At 45.9% G+C, this 15,515-nt stretch overlaps 2 non-coding genes across 2 annotated transcripts; both read right to left on the minus strand.

Annotated features, from left to right (window-relative positions):
* Nucleotides 1-4,512: 4,512 nt before the first annotated feature.
* On the minus strand, nt 4,513-4,631 carry LOC146304337 (5S ribosomal RNA). Its single transcript, XR_014769431.1, has one exon. It is a non-coding gene; the product is annotated as a 5S ribosomal RNA (ribosomal RNA).
* Nucleotides 4,632-6,703: 2,072 nt separating this feature from the next.
* LOC146304338 (5S ribosomal RNA) lies at nt 6,704-6,822 on the minus strand. Its single transcript, XR_014769442.1, has one exon. It is a non-coding gene; the product is annotated as a 5S ribosomal RNA (ribosomal RNA).
* Nucleotides 6,823-15,515: the final 8,693 nt, after the last annotated feature.

The following is a 15,515-nucleotide window of genomic DNA, read 5'->3' on the forward strand; positions in this document are numbered from 1 at the left end:
GCTGTTCTTTTACCATTTTTAAACAGCAATTTGTTAGAAAACGAATGACATTATGATCCCATAAGGTAAAATTTACTACACAATTATGTTTGATTGTGAGCCAAAATGTTCAAAGTGGGAGGAGGCTCCTAGAGCCTCCTAAACAGTATATAACAAGGTGTTTTGCACCTCTTTCTTCAGTCTAAACCTGGGTTTGACTCAAGCTTGTTGATTTTTCTACCTAGAGAGATCAATAAACTTTGTGTGGCAGAACTTTGTTGCTCCTCCAGTGATTTGTCCAGACTTTGCTTGATTCTTCTTTTTGATGGTTTTGAACTCTGAAAATATACAAGTGTTAACAGTGTTTTTTATTAAGGTTTTTAGGGTGTTGTGGCTCTAAGCCCAGACCTTACTGGCCTATTTTTCTGAGCTTTTTTGTCACGACAGTTGTTGTTGTTGTGGAGGAGGAGGCTGCTGCTGTTGTTGTTGTTGTTGTTGTTGTTGTTGTGGAGGAGGAGGCTGCTGCTGCTGCTGTTGTTGTTGTTGTTGTGGAGGAGGAGGCTGCTGCTGCTGCTGTTGTTGTTGTTGTTGTTGTTGTTGTTGTTGTTGTTGTGGAGGAGGAGGCTGCTGCTGCTGTTGTTGTTGTTGTTGTTGTTGTGGAGGAGGAGCAGGCTGCTGCTGCTGCTGTTGTTGTTGTTGTTGTGGAGGAGGAGGCTGCTGCTGTTGTTGTTGTTGTTTTTGTTGTGGAGGAGGAGGCTGCTGCTGCTGTTGTTGTTGTTGTTGTTGTTGTTGTGGAGGAGGAGGCTGCTGCTGCTGCTGTTGTTGTTCTTGTTGTTGTTGTTGTGGAGGAGGAGGCTGCTGCTGCTGCTGTTGTTGTTGTTGTTGTTGTTATTGAGGAGGAGGAGGCTGCTGCTGCTGTTGTTGTTGTTGTTGTTGTTGTTGTTGCTGCTGAGGAGGAGGCTGCTGCTGCTGTTGTTGTTGTTGTTGTTGTGGAGGAGGAGGCTGCTGCTGTTGTTGTTGTTGTTGTTGTTGTTATGGAGGAGGAGGCTGCTGCTGCTGTTGTTGTTGTTGTTGTTGTGGAGGAGGAGGCTGCTGCTGCTGTTGTTGTTGTTGTTGTGGAGGAGGAGGCTGCTGCTGCTGTTGTTGTTGTTGTTGTTGTTGTTGTTGAGGAGGAGGCTGCTGCTGTTGTTGTTGTTGTTGTTGTTGTTGTTGCTGAGGAGGAGGCTGCTGCTGCTGTTGTTGTTGTTGTTGTTGTTGTTGTTGTTGTTGTTGCTGCTGAGGAGGAGGCTGCTGCTGCTGTTGTTGTTGTTGTTGTTGTGGAGGAGGAGGCTGCTGCTGCTGCTGTTGTTGTTGTTGTTATGGAGGAGGAGGCTGCTGCTGCTGTTGTTGTTGTTGTTGTTGTGGAGGAGGAGGCTGCTGCTGCTGCTGTTGTTGTTGTTGTTGTGGAGGAGGAGGCTGCTGCTGTTGTTGTTGTTTTTGTTGTGGAGGAGGAGGCTGCTGCTGCTGTTGTTGTTGTTGTTGTTGTTGTTGTGGAGGAGGAGGCTGCTGCTGCTGCTGTCGTTGTTGTTGTTGTTGTTGTGGTGGAGGAGGCTGCTGCTGCTGTTGTTGTTGTTGTTGTTGTTGTGGAGGAGGAGGATGCTGCTGCTGCTGCTGTTGTTGTTGTTGTTGTTGTTGTTGTTGAGGAGGAGGCTGCTGCTGTTGTTGTTGTTCTTGTTGTTGTTGTTGTTGTTGTCGTCGTTGTGGAGGAGGAGGAGGCTCCTGAGCTGCTGCTGCTGCTGGTGATGATGATCATGTTGTTGATGTGGAGGAGGAGGAGGAGGAGGAGGAGGAGGAGGAGCTGCTGCTGCTGCTGCTGGTGATGATTGTAGTGGAAATTCTGAAGAATGGTTCACTCAGACACTGAAGAAGAGTTCGGGAGTCCCAGATGACTTACACAGGAGTATTTAATGAAGCTCGATCGAGGAGAATTCAGATTAGCAGTACACTGAGAATATTGTGACTGCCAACCCATTTCTCGAGTGAAGGTATTTAACTGTTCCCTGACATTCGCTGGAATTTCACACGCCACCATGTATGGGCCTGATGTGTCTATCTATGTGTACACAAATTCTGTTGGGCATAAGTGCAAAACAAGAAGCTATGCACCTCTTTGCTCTAAATCACTGTATCTGTCGGCCTTGCTCATGTATTGTGCCCTGATAGAGAATGTGGAGACAGTCTGTCTGCCTTGGGACCTCAGGAGAAAGTATCTGGGGGATGCACTACTCTCCTACTTGTGCAGCTGTGGACTGTAGTTGTGCAGAGTGACCAACTACTAGTGTGCCTGTTCAGGTTAGATGACCTATGACTGGACCCTTCACGACTGCATTGTCACCCATATAAAGAGAGACTCAGGGAACAATCTAAGAGCTAGTGAGGCAAGTGAGGCAAATTCCACAACAGAAACCAAGCTCTGCACCCCCATTTTTGGACATTCCGGATCCAACGGTGCCACCCTCGAGTCTCTAAGAGGTCGGTAAGTGGGTCAACCAGAACCTTGAGGACTCTGGTGCATACCTCGACTGGTTTCGGGGGATAACTTTTGAGGGGATGGTGGTAGAGACTTGAAAGCAAGCTCTGCACCCACATTTTTGAGCATTCCGGATCCAACGGTGCCACCATCGAGTCTCTACGAGGTCGGGAAGGGACTGAACCAGAACCTTGAGGACTCTGGTGCATACCTTGATGGGTTTTCGGAGGATAACGTTTGAAAGAAAGGTGGTAGAGACGTTAAACTAAGCTCTGCACCCCCATTTTCGGACATTCCGGATCCAAGGGTACCACCATCGAGTCTCTACAAGGTTGGGAAGTGGGTCAACTAGAACCTCGAGGACTCTGGTGCATACCTCGATGGGTTTTTGTGGAATAACTTTTGAAGTGAATGTGGTACAGACTTGCAAGCAGGCTCTGCACCCCCATAACTTTGTCTGTACACACACACCCACACACACACTCACCCACCCACACACGCACACACAAGTGAACACATCAGAATGTTAGGTGGCTGTGATGTCATCAAAGGGAATGTGATGACGTCACAGACGCTGTGCTTTGATCTAGCATGGGCTCTGTGATGACATCAGTGTTAGGTTATAATCCTAGCACCATGTCATTATCATACCTCCACTGGTTTTTGGGGGATAACTTTTGAAAGGATGGTGGTAGAGACTTGAAACCAAGCTCTGCACACCCATTTTTGGACATTCCGGATCCAACGGTGCCACCCTCGAGTCTCTACGAGGTCGGTAAGTGGGTGAACCAGAACCTTGAGGACTCTGGTGCATACCTCGACTGGTTTCGGAGGATAACTTTTGAAGGGATGGTGGTAGAGACTTGACACCAAGCTCTGCACCCCCATTTTTGGAAATTCCGGATCCAACGGTGCCATCCTCGAGTCTCTACGAGGTCGGGAAGGGACTGAACCAGAAGCTTGAGGACTCTGGTGCATACCTCGATGGGTTTTCGGAGGATAACGTTTGAAGGGATGGTGGTAGAGACTTGAAAGCAAGCTCTGCACCCCCATTTTTGAGCATTCCGGATCCGATGGTACCACCATCGAGTCTCTACGACGTCAGGAAGTGGGTCAACCAGAACCTCGAGGACTCTGGTGCATACCTCGACACGTTTTCGGGGGATAACTTTTGAAGGGAAGGTGGTAGAGACTTGAAACCAAGCTCTGCGCCCCCATTTGCGGACATTCCGGTTCCGATGGTACCACCATCGAGTCTCTACGACGTCAGGAAGTGGGTCAACCAGAACCTCGAGGACTCTGGTGCATACCTCGACACGTTTTCGGGGGATAACTTTTGAGGGGAAGGTGGTAGAGACTTGAAACCAAGCTCTGTCACCCCCCCCCCCCACCCCCACCCCATTTGCAGACATTCCGGATCCAACGGTACCACCATCGAGTCTCTACGAGGTCGGGAAGTGGGTCAACCAGAACCTCACCACATCTACGGTAAGTGAGCTGCTGCACCCTTAAACCTGCTGTCCAACATGTCATAGACATTATTCTAAAAGCTGCAATTTAAAAATAAATCTGCAGATCATAGGCCATGTCTTTGACTATGTTTAAAGTTTCTGTGAGTTGAGGACAGCAGTTACACCTCCAAATGATACACATAACATTCATGTTGCAGAGAAAAATCTAATCAATGATGGGTATTTGGAAAATTTTATTAAATGATCTACAACTGTAGTTAATTTTGGAATAGTTTCTGTTGATGGACTGTATCATATATACTTCTCAAGCTACATGCTATATGTATTTACATGAGCGCACACAGTCTTTGGGGAGTGAGAGACTATTGTTTTTGGAGCTAATCATCCAGAGTTAATGGGAGCAGAATTATTCTGAACAGTCAACTTATTCTCTTCTCTCCTTGAAATAAGGAATAGTTTTGTGAGGCTGATAACTGATGTAATTGAGAGTCCAGAGACATACAAAAATCTGCATCCACTGAGGAGGCAGCAGCGCCCTCTGCTGTTTGAAAAAGCTTACAGCACCTGGTATTCCCAGGCGGTCTCCCATCCAAGTACTAACCAGGCCCGACCCTGCTTAGCTTCCGAGATCGGACGAGATCGGGCGTGTTCAGGGTGGTATGGCCGTAAGCGAAGGAAGCAGGGACAAAGACACATTTTAAAGGTGCTGAGAAATCACACTGTGCAGACTTTGTGTATGAAAATGTAGAAATAGATTTAAAACATTTATTAATTCATATGTTTCTCAATTACCTTTTTAAAAAAAACAAAACAAAAAAACTATTACGCGTATTCATTGTTTTAGTCTTTTTTTTAACCATATTTAGCTCACTAGCCAATCAGGTTTTCGGGGGATAACTTTTCAAGGGATGGTGATAGAGACTTGAAACCAAGCTCTGCACCCCCATTTGCGGACATTCCGGTTCCAATGGTACCACCATCGAGTCTCTACGAGGTCGGGAAGTGGGTCAACCAGAACCTCGAGGACTCTGGTGCATACCTCGACGGGTTTTCGGGGGATAACTTTTGAAGGGATGGCGGTAGAGACTTGAAATCAAGCTCTGCATCCCCCTTTGCGGACATTCCGGATCCGACGGTACCACCATCGAGTCTCTACGAGGTCGGGAAGTGGGTCAACCAGAACTCTGGTGCATACCTCCATGGGTTTTTGTGGATTAACTTTTGAAGGGAAAGTGATACAGACTTGAAACCAGGCTCTGGCGCCCCATTTTCGGACATTCCGGATCGAAAGGTACCACCATCGAGTCTCTACAGGCTCTGCACCCCCATAACTTGTCTGTACACACACACACACACACACACACCACACACACACGCACACACACACACACACACAAGTGAACACATCAGAATGTTACGTGGCTGTGATGTCATCAAAGGAAATGTGATGACGTCACAGACCCTGTGCTTTGATCTAGCATGGGCTCTGTGATGCCATCAGTGTTTAGGTCATAACCCTACCACCATGTCATTATCATACCTCGACATGTTTTCGGGGGATAACTTTTGAAGGGAAGGTGGTAGAGACTTGAAACCAAGCTCTGCGCCCCCATTTGCGGACATTCCGGTTCCGATGGTACCACCATCGAGTCTCTACGACGTCAGGAAGTGGGTCAACCAGAACCTCGAGGACTCTGGTGCATACCTCGACACGTTTTCGGGGGATAACTTTTGAAGGGAAGGTGGTAGAGACTTGAAACCAAGCTCTGCGCCCCCATTTGCGGACATTCCGGTTCCGATGGTACCACCATCGAGTCTCTACGACGTCAGGAAGTGGGTCAACCAGAACCTCGAGGACTCTGGTGCATACCTCGACACGTTTTCGGGGGATAACTTTTGAAGGGAAGGTGGTAGAGACTTGAAACCAAGCTCTGCGCCCCCATTTGCGGACATTCCGGTTCCGATGGTACCACCATCGAGTCTCTACGACGTCAGGAAGTGGGTCAACCAGAACCTCGAGGACTCTGGTGCATACCTCGACACGTTTTCGGGGGATAACTTTTGAAGGGAAGGTGGTAGAGACTTGAAACCAAGCTCTGTCCCTCCCCCCCCCCACCCCATTTGCAGACATTCCGGATCCAACGGTACCACCACCGAGTCTCTACGAGGTCGGGAAGTGGGTCAACCAGAACCTCACCACATCTACGGTAAGTGAGCTGCTGCACCCTTAAACCTGCTGTCCAACATGTCATAGACATTATTCTAAAAGCTGCAATTTAAAAATAAATCTGCAGATCATAGGCCATGTCTTTGACTATGTTTAAAGTTTCTGTGAGTTGAGGACAGCAGTTACACCTCCAAATGATACACATAACATTCATGTTGCAGAGAAAAATCTAATCGATGATGGGTATTTGGAAAATTTTATTAAATGATCTACAACTGTAGTTAATTTTGGAATAGTTTCTGTTGATGGACTGTATCATATATACTTCTCAAGCTACATGCTATATGTATTTACATGAGCGCACACAGTCTTTGGGGAGTGAGAGACTATTGTTTTTGGAGCTAATCATCCAGAGTTAATGGGAGCAGAATTATTCTGAACAGTCAACTTATTCTCTTCTCTCCTTGAAATAAGGAATAGTTTTGTGAGGCTGATAACTGATGTAATTGAGAGTCCAGAGACATACAAAAATCTGCATCCACTGAGGAGGCAGCAGCGCCCTCTGCTGTTTGAAAAAGCTTACAGCACCTGGTATTCCCAGGCGGTCTCCCATCCAAGTACTAACCAGGCCCGACCCTGCTTAGCTTCCGAGATCGGACGAGATCGGGCGTGTTCAGGGTGGTATGGCCGTAAGCGAAGGAAGCAGGGACAAAGACACATTTTAAAGGTGCTGAGAAATCACACTGTGCAGACTTTGTGTATGAAAATGTAGAAATAGATTTAAAACATTTATTAATTCATATGTTTCTCAATTACCTTTTTAAAAAAAACAAAACAAAAAAACTATTACGCGTATTCATTGTTTTAGTCTTTTTTTTAACCATATTTAGCTCACTAGCCAATCAGGTTTTCGGGGGATAACTTTTCAAGGGATGGTGATAGAGACTTGAAACCAAGCTCTGCACCCCCATTTGCGGACATTCCGGTTCCAATGGTACCACCATCGAGTCTCTACGAGGTCGGGAAGTGGGTCAACCAGAACCTCGAGGACTCTGGTGCATACCTCGACGGGTTTTCGGGGGATAACTTTTGAAGGGATGGCGGTAGAGACTAGGAAGCAAGCTCTGCACCCCCATTTTTGAGTATTCCGGATCCAACGGTGCCAACATCGAGTCCCTATGAGGTCGGGAAGGGACTGAACCAGAAGGTTGAGGACTCTGGTGCATACCTCGATGGGTTTTCGGAGGATAACGTTTGAAGGCAAGGTGGTAGAGACTTGAAACTAAGCTCTGCACCCCCATTTTCGGACATTCTGGATCCAACGGTGCAAACATCGAGTCTCTACGAGGTCGGGAAGGGACTGAACCAGAACCTTGAGGACTCTGGTGCATACCTCGATGGGTTTTCGGAGGATAACGTTTGAAGGGATGGTGGTAGAGACTTGAAAGCCAGCTCTGCAACCCCATTTTTGAGCATTCCGGATCCAAGGGTACCACCATCGAGTCTCTACAAGGTTGGGAAGTGGGTCAACTAGAACCTCGAGGACTCTGGTTCATACCTCGATGGGTTTTTGTGGAATAACTTTTGAAGTGAATGTGGTACAGACTTGCAAGCAGGCTCTGCACCCCCATAACTTTGTCTGTACACACACACCCACACACACACTCACCCACCCACACACACACACACAAGTGAACACATCAGAATGTTAGGTGGCTGTGATGTCATCAAAGGGAATGTGATGACGTCACAGACCCTGTGCTTTGATCTAGCATGGGCTCTGTGATGAGTGTTAGGTTATAATCCTAGCACCATGTCATTATCATACCTCCACTGGTTTTCGGGGGATAACTTTTGAAGGGATGGTGGTAGAGACTTGAAACCAAGCTCTGCACCCCCATTTTTGGACATTCCGGATCCAACGGTGCCACCCTCGAGTCTCTACGAGGTCGGTAAGTGGGTCAACCAGAACTTTGAGGACTCTGGTGCATACCTCGACTGGTTTCGGGGGATAACTTTTGAAGGGATGGTGATAGAGACTTGAAACCAAGCTCTGCACCCCAATTTTTGGACATTCCGGATCCAACGGTGCCACCATCGAGTCTCTACGAGGTCGGGAAGTGGGTCAACCAGAACCTTGAGGACTCTGGTGCATACCTCGACTGGTTTCGGGGGATAACTTTTGAAGGGATGGTGGTAGAGACTTGAAAGTAAGCTCTGCACCCCCATTTTTGGACATTCCGGATCCAACGGTGCCACCATCGAGTCTCTACGAGGTCGGGAAGGGACTGAACCAGAACCTTGAGGACTCTGGTGCATACCTCGATGGGTTTTCGGAGGATAACGTTTGAAGGGATGGTGGTAGAGACTTGAAAGCAAGCTCTGCACTCCCATTTTTGAGCATTCAGGATCAAACGGTGCCACCCTCGAGTCTCTACGAGGTCGGTAAGTGGGTCTACCAGAACCTTGAGGACTCTGGTGCATACCTCGATGGGTTTTCGGAGGATAACGTTTGAAGGAAAGGTGGTAGAGACGTGAAACTAAGCTCCGCACCCCCATTTTCGGACATTCCGGATCCAAGGGTACCACCATCGAGTCTCTACAAGGTTGGGAAGTGGGTCAACTAGAACCTCGAGGACTCTGGTGCATACCTCAATGGGTTTTTGTGGAATAACTTTTGAAGTGAATGTGGTACAGACTTGCAAGCAGGCTCTGCACCCCCATAACTTTGTCTGTACACACACACCCACACACACACTCACCCACCCACACACACACACACACAAGTGAACACATCAGAATGTTAGGTGGCTGTGATGTCATCAAAGGGAATGTCATGACGTCACGGACCCTGTCAGTGTTAGGTTATAACCCTACCACCATGTCATTATCATACCTCCACTGGTTTTCGGGGGATAACTTTTGAAAGGATGGTGGTAGAGACTTGAAACCAAGCTCTGCACCCCCATTTTTGGACATTCCGGATCCAACGGTGCCACCCTCGAGTCTCTACGAGGTCGGTAAGTGGGTCAACCAGAACCTTGAGGACTCTGGTGCATACCTCGACTGGTTTCGGGGGATAACTTTTGAAGGGATGGTGGTAGAGACTTGAAACCAAGCTCTGCACCCCCATTTTTGGACATTCAGGATCCAACGGTGCCACCATCGAGTCTCTACGAGGTCGGGAAGGGACTGAACCAGAACCTTGAGGACTCTGGTGCATACCTCGACTGGTTTCGGGGGATAACTTTTGAAGGGATGGTGGTAGAGACTTGAAACCAAGCTCTGCACCCCCATTTTTGGACATTCCGGATCCAACGAACTTCTCCTGCTTCCCATTTGCATCTGCTTCGTTGTACGGCTGGTTCTGTGAAGAAAAGAACAAATGCAATGTAATAATACTGGAAAACATGCAAATGAAGCCATCATCATGAACATTATTTTCCCCAGTAGTAGCCTTAACGAAAGGGGGGTAAAAAAGCCTTGTGAAGTCCAACAACAGGTGGCTTTGTAACACAGGGGGTTGTGATCAGTATATTTTATTACTGGAAGAAGGTCAAAGCTATCATTATGCTGTTTGGCTCTCCAGCATCTTAAGTCTAAGATATGTTTTTCAGAGTGGTCTTCCAGTTTGAATGCTGCTTTCGCTGAATGTAAATGGTTTAGAAATTGTAGTACCAAAAAATAAATATGTCCATTCTATATAAATGTGAACTTCTGTATAGAGAGAGATTAGCTTCATGGCAACATTCATCATCTTGTCATAAGAGCAAGGACACAATGATCATCATTCTCTTTGCACTGCAGGTTTTAACCTTGTATAGGAGGACTAGCACCACGTGCTGGTGCTGATGATGCTGATGATGCTGATGGTGCTGATGATGCTAATGATGCTGATGGTGCTGATGGTGCTGATGATGCTGATGGTGCTGATGATGCAGATGTATCCATTATGTGTTCCATTTCACTGCTGGTACACTCATCTTCTGAAGTGTTACTGGAATCTCCTTCATTGGATTGTGGCAGTTTCTCTGGAAGTAGAAAATGATCTAAATTAAATCAACAATCAACAATTAATCTCACAGGCAGAATCTAGTACAGCATTTATAAAAACACAGAAATATGAAACCGAGTATCCATACCAGTGTTAAATAGATCAAAAATTAAGAACATGCCCAAACCTTCAGGGTCAATTTCGATATCATCCGGTGTCATCCCTTTGTACTGCGACACAGTCCCCCTCTCCATGGCCAGGAGCACTTTGCTCATTCTAGCAAGCTGCAGAGTTCCTTGGGGCAACCAATAGTACTGTCGGTGGATGCCAATATCATGGCCTAAGAAGTCGGCCAGTTGGTCAGACTCATTTTCCTCAAGGTTCAAGACCTGTGACATTGTTGCAATATGTTTTCGAAGCTTTGTTGAAGTCAGTGCTTCAGGGTGTTTGGCACCACAGAGTTTGGTATATTTTTGAAGGCACTCTCCCCCTCTGTAGGCTGACAAGGCTTCTGGTCTTCCAAACATGAATAAATTATCATTCGGTACACTGCAGCTTTCACGCATCTCAGCTAGCAGCTCCATAGCAGTCACCATAGATGGTTTTAACAAGACAGGGACCATCCTCCCCCTTTTCCCTCGGATCTCCACTCTTGCAAAGTACACGCACATCTTCCTTTCGAATGGAGTCAAGCAGATAGCCACGTCATCATGCAACGCTGACTTGTTCCAGGACCTAAAGGCAGTCAGTTACATCCTCGACACCTCTCCTGCTCTTCGTCTCTTCGTCTCTTCGTCTTCGTCTCTTCGAACCAAATTGGGGACACTCATGTACTTGGACCTCTTCACCACCAATACACGAGCCTATCCTAAAACTGGGGACACTTCACACACAATGTATCTGCACCAAACTGGGGACGTTTGTGTGTTGAACCCCTTACTATCAATGTAAGTCTGTATAATAACAATGTGGCTATGAACAAACACCCACATGCTCCTATATCTGAGCCACACTCAGAGAGACAAGTCAACAGACTATCACTATTTGGGCAAGAGAAACACACTGGATTAAGCTGTGCTCTCATATATCCACCGATCAGGTGATGACCTCAGCATGAACAAAGGGACAAACGAAAATGCTCAGATATGATCAATAGGTAACAATTCACATTAGCATGCAACTTGAACTTGGTAGCACTCATGCATTCAGACCTAGATCAGTGGCAGCTGCTGGCTAGAAGAGGCAACAAAAGTGCAGTGTAAGTACATTGATGACTTTTCCATGGTGATTATTTCCCTGGTTAACTTAGGACACCTGTATTTCTGCTAATAATTAGTAATTAGCTACAGAAAATAAACATAACTCCTATCTTTTGTCAGTTGGCAGTGTCAATCAATTTGATTTTCATTTTGCATTGTTTGAGAGTCATAACTAAACCTTGACTGAGTCACCAGATTATCATAGTTGTAAAATTATGTGTGACATCACACCAATATACTGTTTGGACTGACTGGTCTCCAAAAAGGCTGTGCATGTCATCTGAAAGATATCTTGCTGAAGCAATGGCATAATGTTTAATGTTGTTATGAGAAGTCTTAAAATATTTCTGGTTCATAATGAGACTATGGCAAGATAAATTAGACTGTGGGGGGTTGCCACATTCTGGGTAATTAATGGAGAACACTGATATTAAAGTTAGAACCCTTTATGGGTTAAGTTGAAGGACAATTCATTTGTTGGCAAACCAGTACTGCACAGACATAAAACTTCTTTGTAATATTTGGTTGCACTAGGGCTTATGATAATCAATTGCCCTGTCTTCTAATGTTATCATCTCAGCTTCTTAGCTGTGATCTAAGCTGCCTAAAAATGTTAACGTTGTTCAGCCCTGTGAACAATGTCTGCTTTTCTTACTCCACTAGCCTTGCTTTGATCTTGTAATAATAACTCTGTCACAGAGCTGTTGTCTCCGTATCTAATGCATCTAGATACAAAGACATCTCTAGAGGAGCATTAGAAACATCTGAATTCGTCAAATGTCATATTGTATTCCACAGTCACAGCACACAGCAAGTCACTAACCCACTATAAACATGTACTTTTCTAAGTTACAATATATCTGACGAGAAAAAAGCAATTACACTGACTTACCATATACTCCCAAATTAGAAGCCCATCATCCTCACCAAGGTAGAGGCAAAGTGCCTTGAGAACTGCTGCCTTTTTTAGATTAACATCACTGTGTGAAGCCTGTGTGGAGAGATTCCACCGATTAAAACATTCATAAACACATAACTACAAAAAATATTTCAAATTTCAAACCTGTGGTAACCTACAAATACTGACTTCCAATCAGCTTTGTCAAGTTTGATCTATATAGCTCAATATTATGTCAAACATACTGTAAACGTGACTTTTTTAACTACAAAATAACTGTGAAGCATGGCCTAGTTTTTATTTTAAAAAAAGTGAGGTATGAACATGTTGTTTTAACTCCTGTTTATTCAGAGACATACAGTACAGCTGACAACAATGCTGTCCTCTTAACACATAGGTGCTTAGTACAACTATAGCCCAATCTTATTATCACCACCTGAGAAAACAGGATTGAACTGGCACCTGTCTGATCACATGACTGCATCTCTAGCCCATATGGTATTATTGCCTTAAAAAGACAATATATTTTTTTTTTATTTTTGCATCTTGCAAATAATCCAGACTTACTGATGACGCAAACTGGGGCTTCATATGGACAATACAATTACACAGTGTATGAAGTATTGTTACCAGCTGGCTCAAGGCTGGCAACAAAAGGGAGGCCACACACAGATATAACTTATGAAGGTTGTTTTTATTTAACTAAAAAACAAATGAACAAAGTAAACAACTTATGGGATGTGTCTATAAGAAAGTTATCAGTCATGTTAGTAGTGTATGGATGGGTGTAAAAATGGTGTATAGTGTGTTGTAGGGTGCAACAAACCAAACAAAAGTAGCAGGCTGACGAGGATGCAGCAGGCCCGGCTGAGAGAGAGACAGTGTGACCAAATGGGAGGTCCTTTATAACCTTGCCTGGTCCAGCCCACAAGGGCAGGTGCCAGCAGGCACTCCCCCTCAGCCCCGCCTACCAGGCAACTCCCTGAAAGAGAGAGCATGGTGAGACACAGGCAGGAGAAACTGAACAGGGTCGTAACTGAACAGGGTCGTCACACCCCCTCCCTTAAAATGGGAGTCCTAACTAGGATCTCCAAAATTCAACCACAGCTACTGTGAACTTACAATTCTCAAACAAAAATTAACCAGCGCAAACAACTGGGGACAATCAAAACACTCTGGTATATTAATGTTAACATGCAAGTAACCATTCAATGTAAGTTAACCGTATTAACTGTGAACCCCCTTATGACTTGTGTAACCTCATGAATACCCTTACTACTTGCAGGTAGTCTCCATCCTCAACTGTTGAGGCCTCCCTCTCAGCAACCTTGGTACCTTAGGAAGCAGTTTAAGAGAGAAGAGAGCCCGAACAGACAGGAAGAGACACTGCATGGAGGGAGCACACAAGTGAATTTAAACAGGCATAGCTTGAGACATGGCATCAGCCACTGTGTTCTCAGTTCCCTTTATATGACGAATGTCTAGGTGGTATGGCTGAAGGAACAGACACCAACGCATAAGGCGCTGATTTGGGTTTTGGAGGGAATGGAGAAAAGTTAGGGGATTGTGGTCTGTATACACCACTAAGGGACTTACTCCACCTCCCACATAAACCTCAAAATGTTTCAATGCCCAGATGAGTGCCAATGCTTCTTTTTCAATGATGGAATAATTTAACTGATGCGTGTTGAACTTTTTAGAAAAGAAACTCACCGGGCAGTCGACACCGTTTTCATTTGTCTGCACAAGTACAGCCCCAGCTCCCACCTTACTAGCGTCCACATAGAGGGAGAAAGGCTGGTCCACCTGGGGAGCTGCTAGGACAGGGGCAGAACACAACAAAGACTTCACAGACTCGAAAGCTTCTTGACAGTGAGGAGACCACTCAAACTTAACCTTAGGACTAAGAAGAGATGTGAGCGGAGCAACTACTGTGGAGAAATTTTTGCAAAACCCACGGTAGTAACCCACCATACCCAAGAAACGAGACAGTTCTTTTTTGGTTGTCGGCACAGGAAACTGGTCTACAGCTAACACCTTGGCCCTTACAGGCCGCACCTGCCCTTGGCCAACTACCTTACCCAGGTAGGTGACTGTCGCCTTGGCAAACTCACATTTCGCCAGATTGATGGTGAGAGATGCCCAGGCCAAACGGTCAAACAGAGCCCTGATGCGCTGAAGATGATCTTCCCAAGAGTTACTGTAAATCACAACGTCATCCAAGTAAACAGCGCAGCCCACCAAACCAGACACAACCTTGTTCATGAGGCGCTGGAAGGTGGCAGGAGCATTACGCAAACCAAAAGGCATCACAGTATAAGAATACAAACCACTGGGTGTGACAAATGCCGCAATCTCTCTAGCTCGAGGAGTCAAAGGCACCTGCCAGTAACCTTTAAGTAAATCAAACTTACTAACAAACTTTGCAGAACCAACCTGATCCACACAATCCTCCATACGTGGGAGTGGGAAAGAGTCGGGCTTGGTTACTTTATTCACTTTCCTCAGATCAGTACAAGGCCTAAAAGTACCATCTGACTTTTTAACTAGCAAGCATGGGGAAGACCAACTGGACGCACAAGGCTCAGCAATGTTGTTTTCTAACATGTAACTGACTTCTACCTCTAACTGCTCACGCTTGTCTGGAGACATACGGTAAAAACGCTGTCTGACTGGCAGGGCCTCTCCCACATCAATGTCATGCTCAATAAGATGAGTACGAGAAGGAGTATCGCCGAACAGGCAGGGATAACCTTTGATCAGATGCACCAACTCTGTTCGCTTCGGCTCAGGCAAATGCTGCAACATTACCTCAAGGCTGGCAAGAGATTCTGAGTTTTTCAGGCGACCTCTCAAAATTCCATCATCTGGCGTACACATCTCTCCCTCAACTTCTGTTGCCTGATCAAAAGGTGGGGCTGAATGAACGACAGATGCCGCTGCAGCAACAGAGGAAATCAGTGACCCTGGACCCGGTACAGCAGAGCGAGCAAAATAAGGTTTCAACAAGTTAACATGACACAACTGCACAGACTTCCTCCTGTCAGGGGTTGAAATCAAATAATTCAGATCTGACACTTTTTGGGTCACAGTATAGGGACCGGAAAACTTGGCCTGAAAAGGGGAACCAACCAGAGGCAAAAGGGCCAGAACTTGATCACCGGGACTGTATTCATGACGCTCTGCCCGCCGATCATAGAGGTTTTTCATTTTCCCTTGAGCTGCTTGCAAATTGTC

The sequence above is a fragment of the Lutjanus erythropterus genome, unplaced genomic scaffold (genome assembly GCF_056507025.1).
Source record: "Lutjanus erythropterus isolate fLutEry1 unplaced genomic scaffold, fLutEry1.hap2 Scaffold_155, whole genome shotgun sequence".
Lineage (NCBI taxonomy): Eukaryota > Metazoa > Chordata > Actinopteri > Lutjaniformes > Lutjanidae > Lutjanus > Lutjanus erythropterus.